Source organism: Pseudonaja textilis, chromosome 2 (genome assembly GCF_049901715.1).
Source record: "Pseudonaja textilis isolate UNSWEBS1 chromosome 2, rPseTex1.2, whole genome shotgun sequence".
NCBI lineage: Eukaryota > Metazoa > Chordata > Lepidosauria > Squamata > Elapidae > Pseudonaja > Pseudonaja textilis.
The window spans coordinates 58,760,804-58,785,445 of NC_141991.1; the positions used below are offsets into that span (position 1 = coordinate 58,760,804).

At 37.9% G+C, this 24,642-nt stretch overlaps 1 long non-coding RNA gene across 1 annotated transcript; it reads right to left on the reverse strand.

The window, feature by feature from the left end:
* Positions 1–401: 401 nt before the first annotated feature.
* On the reverse strand, positions 402–9,421 carry LOC148126867 (uncharacterized). The gene is made up of 3 exons (XR_015741656.1): positions 9,401–9,421; positions 1,297–1,369; positions 402–878 (listed from the first exon to the last, which is right to left on the reverse strand). It is a non-coding gene; the product is annotated as an uncharacterized LOC148126867 (long non-coding RNA).
* Positions 9,422–24,642: the final 15,221 nt, after the last annotated feature.

Below are 24,642 nucleotides of genomic sequence, written 5' to 3' on the forward strand. Positions count from 1 at the left end.
GTATGAAAATGCAAGTAGACAGTGTTCCATGTATCTCAGCATTTAGTCATGCTAGCCATGTGATCATAGAAACATCTTTGGACAACGCTGGTTCTCTCGACTAAGAAATGGAAATAAGCACCGCCCCCTTGAGTTGGACACAACTGGACAGGGGAAATCGTTACCTTTACCTGATCACTAAATACATTGCAGTCATGCCAGTGGTATTCATCTTAGATTGGATGCAATATAGTTCTGAATCCATATTTACCAGCTGAATTTTTTTCAATGAGAAGACAGACCTTTCTAGAATAGGGATTCTCTCTCTCTCTCTCTAGTGTGTGGGGGTGGGGGTGGTGTGTGTGTGTGTGAGAGAGAGAGAGGGGTGGGGTTTCACAACACTAATATTCTCTGTATGTGTTTGTGCATGTAGTCCATATGTTGAATACAACCACGATTTGTTGAATAAACTACACTCACTGAGTTCATATATCATGGCACGCCATAAGTCATGGTTTATAAGCCAAAGTAACTGAGTTCACAAAATACCCAATCTGAACAAAACTACTTAATCATTGACACAACCAGTTAATATTCACTCTGGGTACATAGAGGGGGAGGAATCTTTTTCATCTTCTGTGGGAAATCAAGGCCACTTCCTCAGTATTAAATCCCAATTAATTTACTTCAGATTGGACATTGAAGGGATTTTGCTTTCAGGCATAACAAACTGCCTTATTGTTTTGAAGAGGTAAAAGTACCTCCATTAGCTATGCTTTAATGTTCTGGTGCCATTTTTCAGTTGTACAATGCATTCAGCTCTCTATTTTGGAGTTGAAATACATCCTAATGTAATTATACTTGAGTTAATTTGTCACTTCAGAAAAGAGGAAGAAGGTCTGCAAAAACAAAAGGAAATAATGTCAAACTATGAAAGAACCAGTAAGACCTGGAAAATACAATTGAAATATGTTTCTCCCCTCCTCAAATATTTTGCAGTTAGTAATCCTTCACAGCGTACTCTTACATGAAGAATGTAAGCTATTTCCTGTGTAGAAATGCTCATCTAGAGACTTGTGATGATCTGGATTTCTTAGCTGCCAAATTTGGGTGTGAATTATAGCAGCCCCATTAAGCAAGAACATCAACGCAACATGCCCACGAAATCCAGGATTTACAGGAGACGTTTTGCTGCCTGAGGAAGAGAGGCCTAAATTAGCCAAGACCATCTAGTTAGTTTGACTTCCAAAATAGAGTAGTATCCCACCATCTCCTCATCTTTATGGCTACTGAAAGAGTAATTCACAAATCACCAACCTGTTTTTGCACCCAGATTCAGCTTCTTGATGTGGTTTCCTTGTTCTGCCAGATCTATGTCCCACGTCATCCCCTTTCTGTTCACAAAGACAAAATAGCCAATGTTTTTCCTTGGACCCCCAAAATAAGAGACACAAGACAGGCAGCAACTATCGGTGTTAGATGAAGTTGTTTTATTTAAAAGGCTATATCTAGGGAAAAGACATTCCAGCCCTGCCTTCATGGACAGACATGTTTATAGCTGAACTCTTAATCACAAATGATAACCTTGCAAAAGACTCCTGGAGTTTCCCAACTCCAATTCCTAGAGAAAATAGGACTGACCGCTTAATTGCCATATATGTATCTGGTCTCAGCTACAGCATGATAAACTTTCTCTGCATGAGCAAAGTTTGTGCTGCCGATTTTGTGCTCAGGTTGATGAGAAAATCATCTCATCTCATTTCATCTTTTCTCTTTTAAGTGCCTTCAAGTCAGTCTGGGCAACTTCCAGGACAAGTCCTTGCAGTTTCCTTGGCAAGATTTCAGTCAAACTTTGCCCTTGCTTCCTTCCTAGGCTGAGAGAGGATTGGCTTGATGCCTAAAGCAGGACTAGAACTCACAGTCTCAAAGTTTCTAGCTTGGTACAGTGGTACTTTGACTACTAGACCAAATTGGCTGTCACATCACCTCACACCTCTTAGAGTTTACCACTATTTATTTATTAAATTATTACATTTGTTTGTCGCCATCTCACCACAAGGCAACCAATTAAAGTTGAAGACACATTCCCCCTTTGAAAACACACCATCATTTAATATCTATATTATGTTAAATGTATTTGTCGCTTTTATTACCTAAATTTGTGGATCAGGTAGATTTATTTTATGTACAGGCATTGTTAGCAAATCAATATGGTTCAGTTTCTTTGAAGATGGCCAATTTGGGGGGTTATTTTGTTTGTAAAATATAATCAATTCTTACTGATAATCTCATTATTTCTTTTTATTTCCCTTTAATTTGACAGTTTTAATTTTTACTTCTTTTAGTGGAATTCTGATCACTAATTGTAATAAGATTTACTGATTCTGTAAAGATGTTCCTCTTTTGCCAAATGTTTAATTCTTGGATGAATTTAATATATATTTTTCACTCTTTAGATTCTGTTTCAATTTGTATTTTTTTTTAGTATTTTAGTATTTAGTTGATTTGTCAATCGCTTACAAGATACAGGTAAAAGAATAAATATAGTTTTGAATACATGAGATAGATACTTACAAGAAAAATAAAAAACAATAGGACAGGGATGGTAGGCATGATTGGTGCACTTATGCACGCCCCCTACAGGCCTCTTAGGAAGGGGGTGAGGTCAATAGTAGACACCCCTAAAGTTTTTGGGGTTTGGGGAAGAAACCACAGAGTCAGGTAGAGTATTCCAAACATTGACCATTCTATTGTTGAAGTCGTATTTTCTGCAGTCAAGTTTGGTACAGTTCACCTTGAGTTTGTATCTATTGTGTGCTCTTGTGTTGCTATGATTGAAGCTGAAGTATTCATTTGTAGGTAGGACATTGCAATGTATGATTTTATATACTATATGTAGATAGGACCGGGGGCAGTGTAGTTCTATGTTTTCTAGGTCTAGAGTTTCAAGTCTGGTGGCATAAGGTATTCTGCAATGAGTAGAGGAGTGGAGAACTCTTCTTGTGAAATATTTCTGGACTTTTTCAGTTGTGTTAATATCAGATACATGATATGGGTTCCAGACTGATGAACTGTATTCAAGTATAGCTTTAGCAAATGTTTTGTATGCACTAGTTAGTAGTGTGATATTACCAGAGAAGAAGCTACGTAGGATTAGATTAATAACTTAATGCCTTTTTGGCTATGTAGTTACAGTGGGCTCTAGCACTTAGATCATTTGAGATGAGTACTCCAAGGTCCTTGACAAAGTTTGGATCCTCAACAAGGTCTTGACTATTTAGCTTGTATTTTAATTTCTGATTTTTTCTGCCAATATGTAGGACAGAGCATTTATTTGTTGAGATTTGAAGTTGCCATTTGCTTGGCCATTCTGATACATAGTCAAGGGCTTTTTGGAGGGTAGCGGTATTGTCTGTGGTGTTGAATAGCTTTACATCATCAATGAAGAGAACGCAGTTGCTCTTAATATGATCACAGAGGTAATTTATGTAGAGTATGAAGAGAGTTGGTCCTAAAACACTGCTTTGGGGGGACACCACCGTTGACAGGTACAGAATTTGATAGGATGCTCCCAATTTTGACCATTTGTTGTCTGTTTGACAGGAATGCTTCTATCCAGTTACGTAGGTGTCCAGAGATACCATAAGATTTTAGTTTTAGTAGTAATTTGTCGTATACCACTGAATCAAAGGCTTTACAGAAGTCTCTGTAGATTGTGTCTATTGCTTTGTCCTGATCGAGCTGTGTAGTCCATATGTTTTTGCAGTGTAAGAGTTGCAGATTGTGGGATAGTTTTTTTCGGAAACCAAATTGTTTATTAGAGAGTAGGTTGTTTGTCTCTAAGTGGAGGATAATGGATTGATTAATAATTGATTCCATGAATTTACAGGTGACACAGCATAAGGAGATTGGTCTGTAATTTTCAACTAGGTTGGGGTCTCCCTTTTTGAAGATGAGGATGACCATGGTGTGTGACCACAATTTTGGCACAGAGCTGGTCTTGAAAGATTTTTCAAAGATTATTTTTCAAAGATTATTTTCAAAGGTTCGGCTATGGCAATGGATAGCTTTTTTAAGAAGTAGGCACATATTCTGTCTGGTCCAATAGTTAGGGATGGTTTTATATTGCGCAGTGCTTTTCAACAATGTCTTCTGTAAAATCAATATGTATTAGATCATTGTAGTTGTCTGTGGTTCGACTAGGAAATACTGGGCTTGATCCATTGCTGTTTACAAATACTGAGCCAAGGAATGTGTTAAAGAGGTTGGCTTTAATAGTGTTGTCGTTGCAGTCTTTACCATTAGGTCCTTTCAGGGGTGGGATGGACCTTGAGTCTTTTAGTTTGGTGTTTACAAAATTGTAGAAAGCACAGGTGGAACTGGTGCGTAGAAGGTTTTCCTCTTTTTTAATGTGATAATTAGTGCATTCAGTTTTTATCTGATGGCATAGATTTTTGTATCGGTTTTTGAAGTTGGTAACGTGACCAGATTTGTTTTCCTTGAACCCATCTACCAAATAAATAAATATTGTTTTTTTTAAAAATATAATAGCACTACTGGCAAATAAATAAAGGATCAAATCAAAACATTATAGAAATAGTTACCAGGCATCTGTTGTGAAAAAAAAATTTGTCTAACATTTGTATTATAATTACATGTTTCCTGTTTTGCGTTATTATGTTCTTGGGAAAAAATGCTGGAATGGAAGAACTTATGAAGATACATAACTGACTTGGCTCTGGTTGACATTGCTCTGCACACCAGACACTGCAATAATTACAAACAACCCTTGCACCTCTCAGCTTTGAATATTTTCGCATGATCTATGCATGCAAACAAACTTTTATTTGTTTTGTTGTCCTTTTGTTATGTGTTTGTGTTATGGTGCTATATCAAATCCACCCATATTTCAATAAAATTCCTGCTTTTTAATTAAAAAGTAATAATAACATAAGGAAGTGTCTGCTTTTCTAAAATATGTTTTTGGTCTTTAGGAGGACTCAACTTTTCATTGGAAAGCTTCCTCTCTAGGCCCAACAGTTTATCATTCAGAGTCGCCACAATATGATAGTGATTTATAACTCTCAAGGTACACATTAACCATTTTTGCCTTTTAGACCTTATATGAATTCCTGCTTCCAAATGAAGGCGGAGATAGGTCAGCACAGAATATTTTGGAGTTGTAAATATCACTTTGATCATTTTATGAACAACCAGGAGAGAGACAGGCATTGCTGATGAGAGAAGCCTTAGAGGAAAGCTTGCCTCCGTTGTTGTTTTTTACTTTAGTCAGAAGGGTGACTAAAAGAAAGCAGGCTGATGCTGGCAGAAAACAGGGATTAAGCAGATGGTCCAGAATAGTTTTACCTTTCACAAACAAAATCAGGGACTTTTTGTGATGCTTGAAATTTAGATGCTGGCAAATGCATCTGTGGTAACCATGCAAGGCAGATTGAACAAATGAAGCCATGACAAAATATCAGCAAACACAACGTCTCTTTGGCTCTTAATACAAGAAATATTTTGCAGAAGAGAAACAAAGGGCAAAGACAAATTATTAATGTACCAGGAATTACTGTATTGGAGAGTCACCAAGAGGAATATAATATTAAATCAAAAGAGCAATTAATGGCAAAATGATATTGCTGTCAATGGTTTTCCTATTTACAGTTATCAGAAAGATATAAATTTGATAAAAAGGCTTATGGTATGGAGCAAAGAAGGACAAAATTTGAAGTGCAATTGTTCACAGACTATATAATTGCTAAAACATACCAACTTGTTGAAACTTGAAATAGAAGAAGAGGTTAAATAATGCATGATAAAGTAGACTAAGTATTTTAGTTATAATATACAAATGGATCAGCGGGAAAATGTTCTCTTCTCAAAAGAGAATTTTTACAAAAAGATGTATTGTTGGTAGATGACACCAGAGAAAATATCTAGAATGTATAAAGATACTTCAAATGTATTTTGGAAATATGAACATTTTGAAATGTTCTATGATGCTTGGTAGATACGTAAATTTTATGATGCTTGGTAGATAAGTAAAAAAAATTAAAAAATGGATTCAAACACATTGATATCAAGGATTTTAAATGTTAATATTCAATTGAAGTCAGAACTCTTCATTTTAGGGTTGAATGACATACATTTAGAAAATTATCACAGAAGATTGCTTCAGTATATAATGACTGAGGCAAGATTATTTTATGCTCAGGGAGATGAGCAGAAGTGCAATGGGTGAAATTGACAGATCTTGCTGAAATGACCAAACTGACTTCTTTCATTAGATAATAGTCATTATTGATTTTTTACCAATGACTGGAAATCCCTTATAAATGCATTAAAAATAAAATTATAACTAGTGTTTTTGATGATTAGAAATAATAGGCTATGGAAAGAATTAGGCTGTAATCTTAGAGAGATTTGATCTGAGTCATATATATCAGGGGTCTCCAACCTTGGCAACTTTAAGACTTATGGACTTAAACTCCCAGAGTTTAAGTCCATAAGTCTTAAAGTTGCCAAGGTTGGAGACCCCTGATATATATATATAACTGCCAAGAGGAAAATCAGAAGCCATTTCTTCATAGTTCTTTTTATGTTTTGATTATTTTATTTTATTTCTTTTTTTCTGTCATCTTTCTTCTTTGTCCTTTTCTCCTTTTCTCTTTTCTTTCATATTTACATGTGAGGATAGATAGATAGATAGATAGATAGATAGATAGATAGATAGATAGATAGATAGATAGATAGAAAGAAATAGATATAGATAGCTATACATATATAGATATATACTATTTTATAAAGAATATGAATCAAACAGGTATGAAATAAATCAATATAACTCAACCTTTCTCAGAATGCCAAGGCTGCTACCTCTTTTTGTGGGGGATGAGCAGGCATGACTTTTGGGTTGTTGTTAGACATTAGCCCTAATTTAAATCTGTCCCTAAAAGTAAACCACCAGATGCAACAAGCCTGTCCGTTATTAAGGAATTACTTACCAGTAACTTTTGTAACTATTATGATGGCCACTTTCACCTAAAGAAGACATTTAGCAATATAATAATACTTTTAAAAATAAATACTGTAACTAAAACAGAACTGCCATATAGTTTTTCATACTGGATAGTTCTGAATCCAAAGAAGGTATATTTTGAAAGCTTTGTTGTTGACAGATATTGCTTTGCACTATTTGTTCCCAACAGAATTTCTGCTTGGTATGCACAATATTGACAATATAAACACAAGCCACACATATGTGTAAATTGTGAGAATGGGAAAAGTAGAAGGTATTTTGTGTCTGTCTGTTTATCATGAACTCTGAATGCTGTTGTTCCAGTTTGTTTTTGAGCCTGTTAATACCCAAACCTTTACATATCGGGTTGTTCACAGTTTTGGACCTTGAGAAGTGTTCAGTGAAAAATAAGAATGAATAAAGAAAACATCACTGGGGTTTTTTGCTGACAAATCCCCACTCTCTAGTCCAGCTCAGGTAGAAAAACACGTTTCAGAGACTCTTCTGTTAAAAGTCCACTTTTTGCTGACTCCTGTAGCTCTAGTGATCATGGTTCCTTTCGTTCTTGTTTTCTTTGTTTCTCTCTTGTTTCTCCAGAGCAATAAAGGAGATGGAACTGCTACAGATCCATTCACTGGCCAGAAAGCAGACTCTGACCCTTCATTTATCAGTATAGCTGGACTTTGAAATCACTCCTACCTGTAAGGACTATGATGCCACAAGCCCAAGCAGACTTTACTTGTTCATATGTGGAAATGGCAAAACAACTGACATAAAATCAGTCGGGGTGGGGGGGTAGGAAAAATATGAAAGGAAAATAGCTTCAGGAGCACAAGGTGGGGAGTAGACAGTCTCATGAATGAGTCAGATGTCATATGGTGGGATGAAATGCTCGGGTAGCTTAGTCTGCAGTGATCTGAATGCTACTCAGTCTGGTAAGTCTAGATGAGCAACTTCCAAGCCTTTGCTGTCTTTATTTTGAATTTATCTTTGAATAGATTGTGGACTGAATCACTGTCAAATAGAGGATGCCTCCAAATAGAGACATGTCATCTGCAAAAGTAGACAAATACCCATGATACTGACCTTAAAATGTGATGTACTTTAGGAATCTATCTGGCTGTTAAGGAGCTGATAAGACCAGCTGTTGAAGAAGAAGAAAGAGGAAATGAGAGAATGGACCTCAATACTCATTAGGAAAGTTGATGTTAATAGACAAAGTGCATTGTGGAATTTCACAAGCCAAGAAGGGCTTAGTTTCAGAACCATGAAGATGAAGATAGAGAAAGCAAAGGGAGGAAAGAGAGTGCCATTGATCAAGAAGGAAAGATGTGGCCAGATATTAGTTTGCATCCCACTGAGGATGAGAATTCTTAGAATCATGAAGCTGTAGAGTTGGAAGCAACCATGAGGATCATCTATTCCAACTTTCTGCAATGGATGGGAAAAGCAACTAAACCATCCAGGAGTGGTAGCCAGCTTCTTCTAAAGAACCACAGAGAATTCACAACATCCATAGCAGGGCTATTCCATTGTAATATAGACCTTACCCTTAACTAAATTTTGCTTATATATAAATGAACTCTTGATATTTCTAATATATATTTGTTATTTCTGGTGCTAGTTTCTATGGCCACTTTCTCTGTAGCTTCCCTTAGCATACTTGAATATGGCCCACATATCTCACCTCACTCTTATTTCTTCAGACTGAATATTTTCTTACAAGTCTCTGTATCATCTCCATTGACATCTATTGAATTCTGTGTAACCAGTCAATAACCTTCTGGAAATGTAGTGTTCAGAATCATACAGAGTACTCAAGGTGTGGTCTTACTAATGCCAAGAAAAGAGACATAATTACCTCATATCTTAATACAATGCTCTTGATGCAGCCAAGAACTGTCAAAACCCTTTTAGCAGCTGTCTCATGTTCAGCTTGTTGTCAATGACCACACAATGCTTCTCAGATGTAAGGTTTCCAACTCATGAAACTTGCTTCTTGTATGATGTCCTTCATTTTTTTTCTCCCTAAATATAAGACCTTACCACTCTTTCCTGTTAAAGGACGCACTGAACTAAAAAACTAAAGCTAGACTTTCTGTGAAAATGCAAATACTTTGTTAGAATACATATACGTATATTTTTGTTTGGTTTTTCCAAAATTAGACTGCATCCTTCTTGCTGAAGTAATTATACTGTATTGTTCATAAGAGGCCCTGTTTCAAAGCCTTGTTTTATACAGCATCATCTATTTTCCCCCATTCAAGCCATACCTGGATTGCATTGTGGGTGAACTGGGAATTTAATCCATACCCTTGCACTGGAATTAAATAAAAATGACTTCCCTCCTCCTAGCCCAAGAGAAATAAACAACCCCCTGAACCAAAATTTTGACACTTATTGTTGGCCATTTTCATGCCATCTTAGATGAGGAAACAAGAGTCCTTGTTACTTGAAATTCCTAAAGCAATGAGAAGAAAAGAGCTTCATACAACCAGCACAATGAATTTAGCATGTACTGCTAGAGAAAAGCATAAAGACGTACATTATAGCAAGCACTCATTTAGTTGTCAGGTACTTTCCACCTTTTCTTTGCCATCTATGTTAATTACAGGATATTTGCATTTTAAAGGAAGTTGCTTTCCTATGCAAAAATTATATTTCTCCCTCCTTGTCCTAGCCAGGAGACAGAATTAATTCAGCTTGCATTTCTCTCTATTGGTGAAGAAGTGCGAATGTTAAAATGAGCCTCATGCGCCTTGTCACTGGGCGCAATGTGATATGCTGGCTTCCGGAAAGTCCCAGGAAATCATTTGGCATAATGCCCTGCCAGGGCTGTCTGGTGGGGAAAGGGAGAGGAGTGGAAAACCCAAATGTTCCCCTTTCATGTATTCAGAATTGTAAGATGTCATGGGAAAAGACGATGTCTTCCTCTCTCATTGGATCTGTCTCGTACTTGTTGGTAGTATGGTCTTTGCCCCCTTTCCTCCTTGCAGCAAAAGCAGTGCTCAGAAAGGGAATGGGGAACCTCTGAAACCGATCAGGAGGCAGCTGGGAAATGCCCCTCTGTGTCCCATGGCCCATTCCTACAGCAAAAGCAGGTAGGAGGGCTGCTGCGGATCATAGGAATGATAAGGTTCCATTTCTTCTGTGCTAGGAGAAGCGCACGAGAAACAGAAGGTCTGAAGAAACTGAGCTTCTTGTTATTGCCTGGATGGAGACACAGGAGGCAAACATTCAGGGCTGATTCACATATTCCTGGGCATCTCATGATACCTCACACATTGGGTAACTCACAGCTGAGTGTGCAAGCTGCTTACTTGGAAAACTGTTGTGGCAAAGTTGAGAATGGGGAAGTTTGATATGTCATGTCTTGTTTATATACTCAACAATGCATTTGTTGATGGATCAGTGTTCATCTTAGTCCAGATGGCTCTTACAGGTGAAATTAGTATTTTTGTTCCTCAGATCAGCTTGAATGAATAATTATCAGGCCTGGGATCGTTAGGAAATCCCAGGGCTATTGACTAATTGCCATATTTAATTTATTTTATTGCCAAGGGCAAAAAATTATAAGTTCTCATGAGAGAAACTACTTGGATAGATGAAAATAGTGGAGCTGAACTCAACTCCAAGACCTTATTTTACTACATAACTTAAATATTCTGCACCAAAGTTACTACTCTTGTCTTAGGTACCCTGTATTCCTAGATGTAACATTCTGCTTGAAAAAAAGGAAAGGAAGTCTGAACTCATCTGAATATGAGAAAATTTGGCTCTACGCAATTCATCTTCCTTTTGTGTCAGCAACTTATCAGACAACTCTGAGAAGTCCACCAGCAGGAGGAGCACACACACACCCCCAAAAAAACCGCTTCAAATCATTTAGCTCAGACTCCAACACTCGAAAACAATTTTTTCCATAGTTTTTGAGATTCAGAGAGCTACTGAATCAGGCCTGGGAGAATCCTTGTGCAGCCATAGAGTTGAGTGAACATCTTGAACTAAGTTTCTCTCCTCTTCCCTCCCTCCCTCCCCCCGCTCCCCCCACACATACAGAGCAAGAGGGCAAAGGCCAAGGTGGTGGCTCAAATCACACAACAAACCCACACCTGTCTTTTAGGTTTGTTGCATGTGCAAAGCGTATTTAAAAACGTGGGTCTTTGATCATACGGTCATGGCTGCTATTTTGATTTTTAAAACTTCCCCTGTGGATGCCCCTTCATACAGCCCAATGAATCACACAGGACAGTTGTGAGGATAAAAAAGTGGGGGGATGCATTATCTGCTGCCTTACACTCATGAAGAAAAAGCAGACTTATTGTATTTTTTAAAAAACTAGAGAAAATTCCACTCTCATAAGCTTGAAATGTTTCTGTATTAATGCTTCTTGTTGCAACCTTCTGAGCTAAAATTGATTTACACTATTAAAACAAATTTGATGGAAAATGAATCATTTGTTCCAATGGAAATGTCACAGCATGACTGAAAGACAGGGCAAGTCAAACGTACCATTCAAGTTTGGCAACTATGAAATAATTAAATGGATTAACAGAGTGAAGGTTAATTGAATTATAAGAGTTAAAAAGAAAACTTAATAATGATGGGTAAGCAGAAAACTGATCAAAGCAGCCTTTTCCTGCCTTTTTTTTTTAACCATCTGCTTTAGCTGTTTTCCATTTTTCCCAATTTAACTCATATGCAGGGTTTCTTAATCTTAGCAACTTTAAGACCAAAGCAACATGTGGACTTCAATTCCCTGGCTTCACTTCCCATGCTGGCTGGAGAATTTCTGGGAGTTCAGGTCTAACCTCTGAAAGTTGTCAATGTTGAGAAACAATGTTCCAGTATCTTGACACATTAGATAAAGTAGATCCTTCATGCCTCTCTGAATGTTCGGTATTAATTTTCTTCTCTTTAATTTCCACACACACACCCCAATATTGTGTGACTGAGAGGAAAGGAGAAGCTACTCAGTAAGACATAACCAGCTTTAATTTTGTGGCCAATAAATGGAAAAAAAAAAAACCACTGACATGGATGGCAATGGTTTGTTTCTATTTTTAGTGTTAGTCTTAACTGAGCTTACCTTATGCATCCATCTTCTAGATCAGGGAAAGTTCATGGTGGGGACTGAATACCAAGATGGTGGCCTCAATCATGCAGCATTATCTTTATTTTTTGGCCCATTCTTCCATCCTGAACCGACTTGGGAGTAGAGGGAAGATGGAAGAAGCTGCTGTAATATCCAGAAGGTTGATAGTTAGGCTGGACCTCAGGGTCAAAGTTCAGGACCCCCAACCACTTTAGAGAGCAGCAAATGATAGAGGCAGAATGATCAAACAAACCCAACAGTAGCATTGAGCATGTTCATTGTTACAAACGCTCTTTTCCCAGTCAAAATGTCACAAACTTATATAAATAAAAAGAGCATTTCCCCATTTAAATGTTTCATCTCAGGGCACAGATCCAAACTCCAGATGTTATTTTCCAACTTCATGATCAAGGCTACCATCTTGTTTCTTTTTCCCTCCTGAGGATGCTCCTCCCACTTTTCCTGATCGGCAAGATGGAACATAGCACAGTATGAATATATAAAGTATTGTGAAGGAAATTGCAATGGGAAGTAACAGAATATTAAAATTTTACTTTTGAAAATCATAAGTTTTTGTTGGTTTTTGTTCTGAATGTACTTTCCTTTGCACTTGATATTCACAGATATTTCCAATGAACATCCATGAGGAGCTGTTTCTATTATCGCCTAAACACAGAAAGAAACCCAAACACTTCTCTCATGTAGATAGGACAATTGGAACTCACTTTAAAACAAAGGAAATGTTGGACCAAGCCTGAAAGTAAATGGGGTGTGCCAGCTCCCCAAACAGACTGATAAACAGCTGAAATCTCCAGAAAATTGAAAAGTCAAGATAAATTGGAGCAAAGGAAATACCTATTTAAAAAATCTTTGTCCTATCTATGTTGATAAAAATCTACCCAGGAATTTGTGTTAGCTTGTTATTTTCTTCATAGTCTGTCCTGAACTTTCTCTTTATGACACATTGGGGCATTAAACAAACTGCTTTTAGCCAACTATCAACATTTTACAGTCTGAGTAAAACACTGCATTTCCCTCTTTTTTGCAAGTTATTTTTCAAGGCACTATTTTTCTGAGTCACCTCCATACCTCTCTTTTTCAACTAGGAATGAAAGCATATCAATCTCCAAAAGTAAAAAGGGAATCTATATTGGATGTTTTTGTTTAGTAAAAACAGAGTATATTTATCTCTTGTGAAATTGCTCTACCTCAATGGGAAGAGGAATGGCAAATTCCTCTGGACACACACTTTAACCCTAAGGAGATGGCTCTATAAGAGTGATTTGACCTTTTAATCCACAAAAGAACTAGAGAGGTTCCCTAAGTTTTATACACACACCAGAACCTCAAACTATCCACTATTGACCTCACCCCATTCCTAAGAGGTGTGTACGGGGCGTGGATAAGTGCACCATCGTGCCTCCCGTCCCTGTCCTAATGTCCCCATTTAATCATACCTATTTTCTATATTCTTACTCATGTTTATACTTATACCTATTATCTTGTAAGCAATTGACAAATAAAATAATAAAATAAAATAATAAAATAAAATAATAAATAAAATAAAATAAAATAAAATAAAATAAAATAAAATAATAAAATAAAATAAAACAAAACAAAACAAAACAATAAAATAAAATAAAATAAAATAAAATAAAATAAATAAAATAAAATAAAATAAAATAAAATAAAATAATAAAATAAAATAAAATAAAATAAAATAAAATAAAATAAAATAAAATAAAATAAAATAAAATAAAATAATAAAATAAAATAAAATAAAATAAAATAAAATAAAATAAAATAAAATAAAATAAAATAAAATAAAATAAAAGGAGATAGGGCCAGAGGATCAAGACTGAAAGGATTTCTGGGAGAGAAATATTGTTCTTATATATTCTAATATGTCAGAAATGTAGAAATTCTTGTAAACAATCATTGCGCCTCTCTCTCTCTCTCTCTCTCTCCTTCCCTCTCCCTTCCTCCCTCCCTCCTTCTCTCTCTCTCCCCCCCTCTCTGTTTGTGAGAGAGAAAGAGACACAAAGTCAGAGTGAGAGATAGAATGAGGTGAGGGAAGGAGATTACATTTATGTTTTACCTTTGAATAATTCCAATGACCCTCTAAAGAAAAACGGTTAAGCAATCACTGGCTAACTGCACAATTGTACCACAAAGAAAGGAACACATATAGTAAGTATAGCAAGTAGAAGCGCGTACATTATACAACCAATTATCTTTTACAGATACCACACTGACCACCATGGCTTTGGAATTGGCAGCATAGCCACTTTATTATGGGTGAAATTCTATACATCAGTTTTCTACAACCACTAATAAAGGTTGCTGAATAATGTACTTAAATTATAGCTATGCTGTCATTTAGAACAAGAAAAAAAACAGATCCTTTTAAACAAGCTATCTTATTAAACACATTTAAGTTAAGATGTAGGTAGCAACATAGATCCAAATACCTACATACCAAGCTCTTTCCTCTGACTTTTTAAACAGAAAAGGTGTGGGGGGGACTGACATGCTGTAGCACAAAGCTCCAGCCATAATACCAATGATATCATATTTACTTGCAGCAAAGTCAGATCTTTGTGTCTGGATAGGTCCCATTAGAACAGGGGTCCCCAACCCCCAGGCTGCAGCCCATTATGGGGCCTTAAGCCCGTCAAAATCAGGCTGTAGAAGTGGAAGCATGGAACAATCTCCTCCCTCCCCCACTGGCTGGTCCACAAAGCCGGAAAGGTTAGGGAATTCTGCATTAGAAGAATAAAAGGCAATTTCACTTTCTGGTGAATTGGTTTCACAACCAGTTAAAGTAACACAACAGTTACTTTATAAATAGAGTAATAGCTGCTTTGTGACTACACTCCCATTCCACCTACTCCTGAAATTGCAGGTATGCCTCCAGCCTCAAAGGCTGCTTATCCCTGAATTAACAAACAATTATACCACGGTGTGTATGTAACATCTGTGGAATTAGAATCTAGAGCAGCCTCTCCAAAGGTTTTGATTGCAGTTGCCATTACACTTGGTTTCTGTGCTCCATGATGGTCTTGGTTTGGAATAATAGGAGATGTGGTTGAGTTGTAGCTCAGCTTCCTGCTCTGACACATAGGCCAACCCAAATATGTGCACTGTGTTTATATCGCTATAAAAAATACAAGGATTGCGACACAAAAAAACACTATCAGGTTCTAATTTTAGTTCTGGAAACTCACAGATTTGGGGGGGGGCTTTTGGTGGGGGAACGGGCTCTTGGCCCAACCTACGTCACAGTGTGATAAAATGAAAGAAGCTGCTTCAAACTCCTGGACAAAAGGCAGTATAGAAATCTAACACACAAAAACAAAGGTACAAATAAATAGGTGCAAAAGATTTCTGAATTGTTGTGCTTCCTTGGGAATTAGCTATGTTTAAATATATAGAGGGACCTGATCAGAGGTAGTATTCAGCAGGTTCTGACCAGTTCTGGAGAACCAGTAGTGAAAATTTTGAGTAGTTCGGAGAATGGCAAATACCACCTCTGACTGGAGATTTTACATTATCCTTCCCCTACCACACCCACAAGCCACGCCCACAGAAGCGGTAGTAAAAAAATTTGAATCCCACCTGGCTCAGAGGTTAACAAGCTGGGCTTGTCATCTAGAAATCTGACAGCCCAGGTTTGAGATCCGAGCACCTCACGATGGGGTGAACTCCTGTTACTCATCCCAGGTCCTACCTACCTAGCATTTCGAAAGCATACAAATGCGAGTAGATAAATTGGTACCACTTTGGTGGGAAGATAACAGTGTTCTGTGCATCTCAATGTACACGTCCTGTACATGTGCTGGCCACATGACCACAGAAGTGACTTTGTACAACACTGTCTCTCTCAGCTAAGAAATGGAGATGAGCTCTGCCCCCTAGAGTCAGGCACAACTGAACAGGAGAAACCTTTACCTTTAAGATATAACTTGAGGGTGATTATCTCTTTTTCTTACAAATGTACAAATGATGTAAAAATTGTTCATTCCAGCAGTCACTCAAACATATCAACAGTGGGAATGTTGATCTGATTAAATTTCCAGTACAGAACTATATGGGCATAGAAGAAGTAATCATTTATCTTCAAGACTGAAAAAATTGATTTGTTAGTAATACATTTTACTCTGATGAACATCTTGTTTCCATTGACTTGCAATGAAGGGAGTATTTATGCAGTACTTGCTGAAAAAGCTTTGAAACCACCTGATTAGAAAAGGCTGCAGTTGTTTGGTGATAAATGGCTGGATACAAGGCTCCCCCAAGTGGCCAAATTATAGTTTTTAACGCATGGACATTTTTCACTCTTGAAGCTGCAATTAGACCAATGTCCCAACCTGGGGTGTTTCGGATATATTGCAGAGGAGGTATTCAGCAGGTTCTGACCAGTTCTGGAGAACCGGTAGCGGAAATTTTGAGTAGTTTGGAGAACTGCCAAATACCACCTCTGACTGGAGATTTTACAGTATCCTTCCCCTGCCACGCCCACCAAGCCACACCCACAGAACCGGTATTAAAAAAAATTGAATCCCACCACTGATGCATTGGCTTTCAAGTCCCTCAATTTCACAACCCAAAATGCTTATTACCTTAGAATTATGCTAGGCAAAATGTTTGGGCGGATTATAGTTCAAACTTAAGCTCAAATGAGCACTTGGTTCAGCATTTTGCAATATGGATCCATTTTATTAATTTGTCAAAGGCAAACATAATTTTTAAGGGAAGTAGAGCCAACTTTATTTCTCTTCCTCCTCCTCCTCCTCATCATTATCATTATCATCATCATATTATTATTTTGATTATTTGTTCACAACCATGTGAAGTCACAACTGCTAAGTCTTTAGCAGGTGTTGACATTCAAACTCATCAAGTTCAGAATATCTGCATCATATATGTTCATATCCAGGGGGGCATTTTGTAATTCACAGGTGGAAATTTTGTCAATGTGCAGATTTTCTACATGCCATCCACATTTTTCTGGTTATGGTGCCCAATGTGTCAATAACTACCAAGACTATTATGGTTGGTTCATGCCATAATCTCAGTTTTGATTTTCGGGTCTTGATAGTTTGTGATCTTTTCCAATTTTTGTCTTCTAGTTTACTATCTCCTGTTATTATCCACACTTTCTTTTATTCAATCATAGTTAAATTTGCTGTGTAATGAGCCAAGACTTTATCAATTTGAATTCAGACATCCCACAATATATTAATCTGCTAATTTTTTTCACTACTTTTTCAACTATATGCTCCAGTAATTTTTCATTCCTGGCACATGATAATTTTTACAAATATTCTAATGAATCATTTTGGCAACTGTGTTATATCATTTTTATAATAGGTTTCTGTGATTGGATTCCTTTATATGACCTACAGTTTCTTCTGCTTCTGTGTACAATATGCACTTTGAATCATTTGATGATTTTTCAATTCTAGCTCTGATTATGTTAGTTTGAATAGTTTGCTCTTGAACAGCCAAAATCAAGATTTCACTTTCATTTTTTAATGTTTTTTTTAAGTTTTATTTGGGTTTTCACAAAAACAAAATACAAATAAAACATCTTTTTTGAAAATAGCATGGTCCCAGGTTATCACTTCTTCATACAGACACCAAACTCAATTTCACGCTCATTTTTATATTCTATTCCATATCTTATTACTGTTTTATATTTTCTACATAATTTTCTGCTTGGTACATTCTTAAAATACACTATACTCTTAAAAAGATATATATATATATATATCTTTTTAAGAATATACAGAAGCCTGATGATGGCAGATGAGATTCTGCCAAAACGTCGCTACAACTTTAAAAGCACAACTACAATGACGTGGGAAAATACCCAAACAAAGCTGGATGCCATATATATATATATATATATATATATATATATATATGTGGATCTTTGGTTGTTCGGGTTTTCTCCGCGTAAGATTCAAGTATCTAGGCAACGTTTCGATGAAGTCTCATTCATCATCTTCAGGCTTCTGTCTCCGGCTCTGTGCTTTTCAGAGTAATGTGAGATTGCAGCTGCTTCCTCCTTTTAACTGCCAGTGGGGGTGGGACTTGATTGGGTGGGGGCTTGGCTGTGTTCTGATTGGGTGGGGTGTGTTCTCATTGGTAGGGGTTTGGTTGTGTTCTGATTGGTTGGGGGTTAGCCGTGTTCTGATTGGTTGAGGCGTGTTCTGTTCAGGTGGGGCTTGGCTGTGCTCCGGTTAGTCTTAGTTGCTGGGGGATTTGAGCTGGTGAGTTGTGATCTTGCTGTTTGGCTTCTCCCACAAGCTTCCAATTGAAATTCCACACCAACACAGCAGCCACCAAACGCATCCTTAAAAGAACAGAACTGGCCCTAATTAGAAATGAACTTCACACGAAAAGGTTTCTCCTAGACCAAATCAACAAAGATCTCCTCACACTCCACCTCAGACTCAGCAACAAGATTCACCCTCTACTTTGGGACAAATCCAAACAACTTGCTGTCTGGAGAGCCGAAACACAGACCACCCTCAAGACAGATACTCACACCAACAAACTCAGGAAACTACAACAATGCCAGAAACCAACTCCCCCTCCCCACAGCCACACAACATTGCACAACATCTCAGACAAGATCCTCACTGAAGCTGAAACCAAGGTCCTTTCAAAAGGATTCAACTTTGCTGTTGCTCCCAAACACATCCCCACAGAAACCATCATATGTGGAGTTGAAACCAGCCTGACCAAAACCAACCCTGATGATGCTAACAAAATCAGACTCGAAATCACCAACATCCTCTGCACTAGCAAACCACCCAAAAGCAACTTATCCAAAGAAGAACAAACTGCACTACTTAACCTGAAAGAAGACACCAGCATAATAATCCTACCAGCAGACAAGGGCAATGCGACAGTGGTTATGAACACATCTGACTACCAAACCAAGCTAACCAACCTACTCAAGACCCCACATACAAACCCCTAAAGACAGACCCCACCACCTACCTAGAAAAAACTACCAAATCCAAAATAAAAGCCTCCCCATCAGTGAAGAAATCCAGCAACGAATCATACCCAGAGAAAAATCATCCAGATGCCCCAAGCTTTATGGCCTCCCAAAATACACAAAGAAGGAACCCCACTCAGACCAATAGTCAGCTCCATAGGCTCACCTCTACAAAACCTAGCCAAATTTCTCGCCAAACAACTACAACCTTATGCAGAATCCATCAACTCACACGTAAGAAACTCATTCCAGTTCATCGAGATCATAAAGAAACAAAACTTACAACCCAGCGACCTACTAGTAAGCTTCGATGTCATATCCCTCTTCACCCAAGTGCCAATAAAAGAAGCCTTGACAGCCATCCAAAACAAATACAACCCCCAAGCACATCCTAGATCTAACCAACCACTGCCTATCCAATACATACTTCACCTACAATGGACAAAAATACAAACAAATAGAAGGAGCACCCATGGGATCACCCTCTCACCTGTCATCGCTAACCTCTACATGGAACACTTTGAAACACAAGCTCTAGAAAAATACGACCACAAACCCAAACTCTGGCTCAGATACGTAGATGACACCTTCATAATCTGGCCACATGGGAAAGAAAAACTGAACAACTTCCTCACACACCTCAACAGCCTACACCCCAAAATACAATTCACCATGGAAACAGAAGCCAACAACCAACTTCCTTCCTAGATGTCTTGGTATACAAAAGATCCAATGGCTCCCTAGGACACACCATCTACCAGAAGAAAACACACACTAACCGCTATCTACATGCACTCTCACACCACCACCCAGCACAGATCAATTCCGTAGCCAAGACACTCATCTCCAGAACAAAATGCTTAGCCGATGAACAACACCAAACAACTGAACTACACACTCTCACCAACGTACTTACAGCCAATGGATTCCAAAGAAAGAAGATTACCCACCTAATCCAAAAAGAAACCCCAACCAAAATCCAAGACAGAGAACAAGAAAACGGCAAAGCCCTCCTCCCATATATAAAAGGCACTACAGACAAAATCAGCAAGATCCTCCAAAAACACAACATCAAAACAGCATTCTGCACAAACAGAAAAATATCCACCATCCTAAGAAACCCCAAAGACAAAATCGAATTAGAAAACCAAGGAGTATCTGAAATCCCCTGCACTGCCTGCCCCACCACATACATTGGACAAACTAACAGAAGAATAAATGCACGCATTGAAGAACATAAGAACTCAATCAAAAAGAAGAAACGACCTCTTCCCTGGTCCAACACCTCAAAGCCACAGGACATGAAATTGATTTTAAAAACACCAGAACTATCGCCAAAACCGAACACTTCAACAGCAGAATAATCAGAGAAGCCATAGAGATAGAAAAACGCCCACACAGCATGAACAAACGAGATGACACTTCCCGCCTTCCAGCCATTTGGAAACCCGCCCTCATGAACAAGGACACCAGACCCACACCCATGAGAGCCACACAAGATGCCACCACCACACTTCCATGTAGAAAACAGACTCTCACCCACTCAGAAGATGAGACACGACCATGGACCAGAAGCTGCACTACAGCTGCATCACTACCCACTTCAAACCCCTCCGAGCCATACATGAAGCAAACCGACACCCACTATGAAGATGCAACAGGACCACGAACTAGAAGCCAAACAGCAAGATCACAACTCACCAGCTCAAATCCCCAGCAACTAAGACTAACCGGAGCACAGCCAAGCCCCCACCTGAACAGAACACGCCTCCAACCAATCAGAACACGGCTAACCCCCAACCAATCAGAACACAACCAAACCCCCTACCAATGAGAACACACCCCACCCAATCAGAACACAGCCAAGCCCCCACCCAATCAAGTCCCACCCCCACTGGCAGTTAAAAGGAGGAAGCAGCTGCAATCTCACATTACTCTGAAAAGCACAGAGCCGGAGACAGAAGCCTGAAGATGATGAATGAGACTTCATCGAAACGTTGCCTAGATACTTGAATCTACGCGGGAGAAAACCCGAACAACCAAAGATCCACATACAAATACCGCGAGAACCTCAGAAAACATATATATATATATATATATATATATTTGTTTTCTGAGGTTCTCGCGGTATTTGTATGTGGATCTTTGTTGTTCGGTTTTCTCTTCTGTGAGAGAAAACCGAACAACCAAAGATCCATATATATATATATATATATATATATATATATATATATATATATATGTGTGTGTGTGTGTGTGTGTGTGTGTGTGTGTGTGTGTGTGTAAATAAAGCACACATTCCATTCCAATTCAATTCTATCATTAATATTCATTAAAATCTTAACATCTTTAACATTTCTTTTCAATTAAATATCATACTTCCTTGGGAACACTTATAAACTTTCCATAGTTAATTCTTTTTTTTCCATATTTCTCACTTATATTTTTATAAATCATTACTAATAATTAAAATTCTCTCAATCATTTTAATTCATTTATTTATTGCCAAACATTCAACTACATTACAGTAAATATTTTATCCATCATTTTAATCATATTTTCTAAAATTATTTCTGTTTATAATATAACAATGCTATCTTATGTACCTTTGTAGAATCCCTCTTGCAATTAAATTTTCACCCATTATCTCTAAACAAGCTTATGGTTACAATCCTTATGTCTTTTCCCTGTTTCTCCATTTCTTGTTTCTGTCTTTTACAACTTCTTTTCCTTGCCTTCTTCCCCCTCTTCTCTTTACTTCTAACTCTCTCATCTGTAATCCCCTCTTCTGTTGCTTTGTAATATTATACTTATCTTTCAAATTATTTTTCTTCTTTTTGGTTGTTTTTTCTAGTCTTAAACCTTTCACTCTCTTTCCCCCCCTTTTCTTTTTTCCCCCCACTTAAAATTATTTGATCATTAAAGATGGCTTCTTCTTTGTCCCAGTCTTCTTGTTCTGCAAGTGTTTCTTGTTGTTTCTCATAGTTCCAGATCTCCATTTCTAAGAATTGGAATACGAAGCCAAAAGAACCTCTCCCTTCTTGTGCATCTTCTTTCTATTTTTTAAGTTCCATTTTCAGTTCTTCTAAGAGTGATACCATTTTAAAGACTTTTAAACAACCACCGGTTAATTTTAGTCTTCCAGATGCAAAAACCAAAAATCACCAAGTAATCCAAATAATTCAAGGCTGTTTCTTTCTGCTTCTTTTTCCACTTTCTCTTCCTGGGGTTCTATTATTTTGTTGCCAAGTTTCAATTAAGAAGTATCTTTGAGGAATCTTGTTGAAATTTCACTGTAAGTTCCTTTTAGTTACAGTTCCATTCCTTAGTTCCAGGCAGTCTCCTCCATTTTCCGGATCCTGCCCTTGTATTCTTTTTTTCTCCTTTCCTGCTTTTAAAAACTTTTAAATATCCAGAAATCTTTATTATCCCTTTGACTTTTATTTTCAGCTTAGATGCCTATTAATGTCAAAGTGGATTTTTTTCAATTTCTTGCTTAAGTCTCTTAGCTGTCAGTATAAGGAAGGAAGAAAAAAAACCTAATCCTTTCCCTCTCTCTCTCTCCTTCGCAGCTTCAAAATCTTCTTTGGGAACAATGTTATTAAATTTAAATTCCAGGGTACCTTATTTGTTGCTTTTGCTGTTTGAACCGGTCAACCAAAACTTTCTCTTCTTATCTTCCTCCTGCACATTCTTTTGCGGTTGAGTTCTTCTTTGTGGTGGTCATTTCTGACCACCGCTGCAACCGCCTTCAGGAAAGGGAGTAATGGCCAGCTGGGGAGGAGAGATGTGGCTCTCCTCAACCCTGCAGGCAGTCTCCCCTTCTTCACCACCTCTACGGGGTGGCTTAGCCCCGAAACCAGACAGCTCAGGGCGCTCCAGCGGCAAGCATGGATCGAAGCCTTGCAGAGACGAGGTTTCAGTCTGTCGCGAAGAAGTTCAAACCAGAAGCCCTCTTTCATTTTTAATGTTGTAAACCATTGCCAGGTTTATCTTTATCCACTTTTCTCTCAATCTTTTGTAGAAATTGGCTGTGTAATGTTCTTGCTTGCCAGAATTTTGATCATGTTTTTATTACATCTTTTCAATATTCATGTTTTGTTTCCTTCATATTCAGCGTTCCAATTTGCATCAATGTTTGTTCTTGGCTGTCTTTTACATAATCAGCCAATACATGCTTTTCTTCTTTGACAGTTTGACTCAAAGTAAAACTCTGTCTCAATTTCTGTGGAACAAGTATACGCTCTATGTCAACATCACTATGGGAATGTATAGCATAGTCATGGGTTTTTTTGTTTCTCAGTCCAAAATGTCCAGTTCAGCTAGGGTCCAGTTAATATTTCCAGCAGTGTATTGTATCACAGGTATGGCCCACAGGCATATACAGTATATCTGATGTATCCTTTACTAATCATATTTGAACTTGTCCATGATTGATGATATCCAACTGTAAAATGCCCAGATATTTATAGATTTCATTCTGATGGCTCTTGATGGTTTAATCATTCAGCATTCCAATTCTATTACTTTGTGATTTTACTGTAATTTAGTGCTATTATAACACACCCAAATAAAATAAACAAACAAATAAATTCCTCTAGGCCAAAATCTATTGCTATATCTGTGTCAGGATTCCAGCAATAGCTCTAATTAAATCATGATTCTCGAGCCAAACTTCAAAAAACTTCAAATGATTCATTAGAGGACACATACTGGCACTGCCCTGTGTGAAGCCAACTCTGGCATACGTAATTTACAGTCATCTGTGATCCTGTTTCCCCCTCCCCGGATGGCTCATAAACCAGATTCTCCGATTGAGCACGTTCACCATTCACATTCTCCAATTACATGTATCTGAGGCAAAAACTCTGGTATTTTGAGTTACAATCTTTTAAAGATAAGAGTTGGAATGTACTTTCGCTTTCCTCCCTTTTTTATGGCAACTACTAAAACAGGTATAGGAGCGTTTTATGAGTTGAAAATTGTGCTAACAATTCTTACAGTGACAATGACCGGATTTCAATTTTTGATTACTTTTATTTATATTTCTTTATATTTCATCACAGCTGTCAGGCCTTCATTTGTATCAAGTTCTTCCCAAAAAGATAGAATGTTGCAGTATATCAGCATAATATACTGTCATGTCCCTGGTGAAGACTGACTCTGAGGGAGAGGAAGAGTAGCCAACAGGGAATGGAAGTTTGGCTCCGGAGGCTGTGGAGGAGACTGGGGAAGGGCAGAGGCTGGCTGGGCAGTCAGAGGAGGATCCAGGCCTATCCCCTCTCCATCCTAGGGCACGCAGGGGGGGAGAGAATAAGGGAGAGGTGTGGTCTACTCAGGAGGAGAGGGCCTTGAGCCTCTTCATGGGCTGCAGCTGTGACAATTGGATAAGGGGACGGACATGCGTGCTGGTGAGTGCTGGAAGCAAGATGTGGAAATATCTCTAGTTTATGGTTCCTCTGAGTTTCATGTCCTTGCCAGTGTGTGTTCTGTTATCTGTGGACATCCTCCAGCCCTTATCTTGCCTGG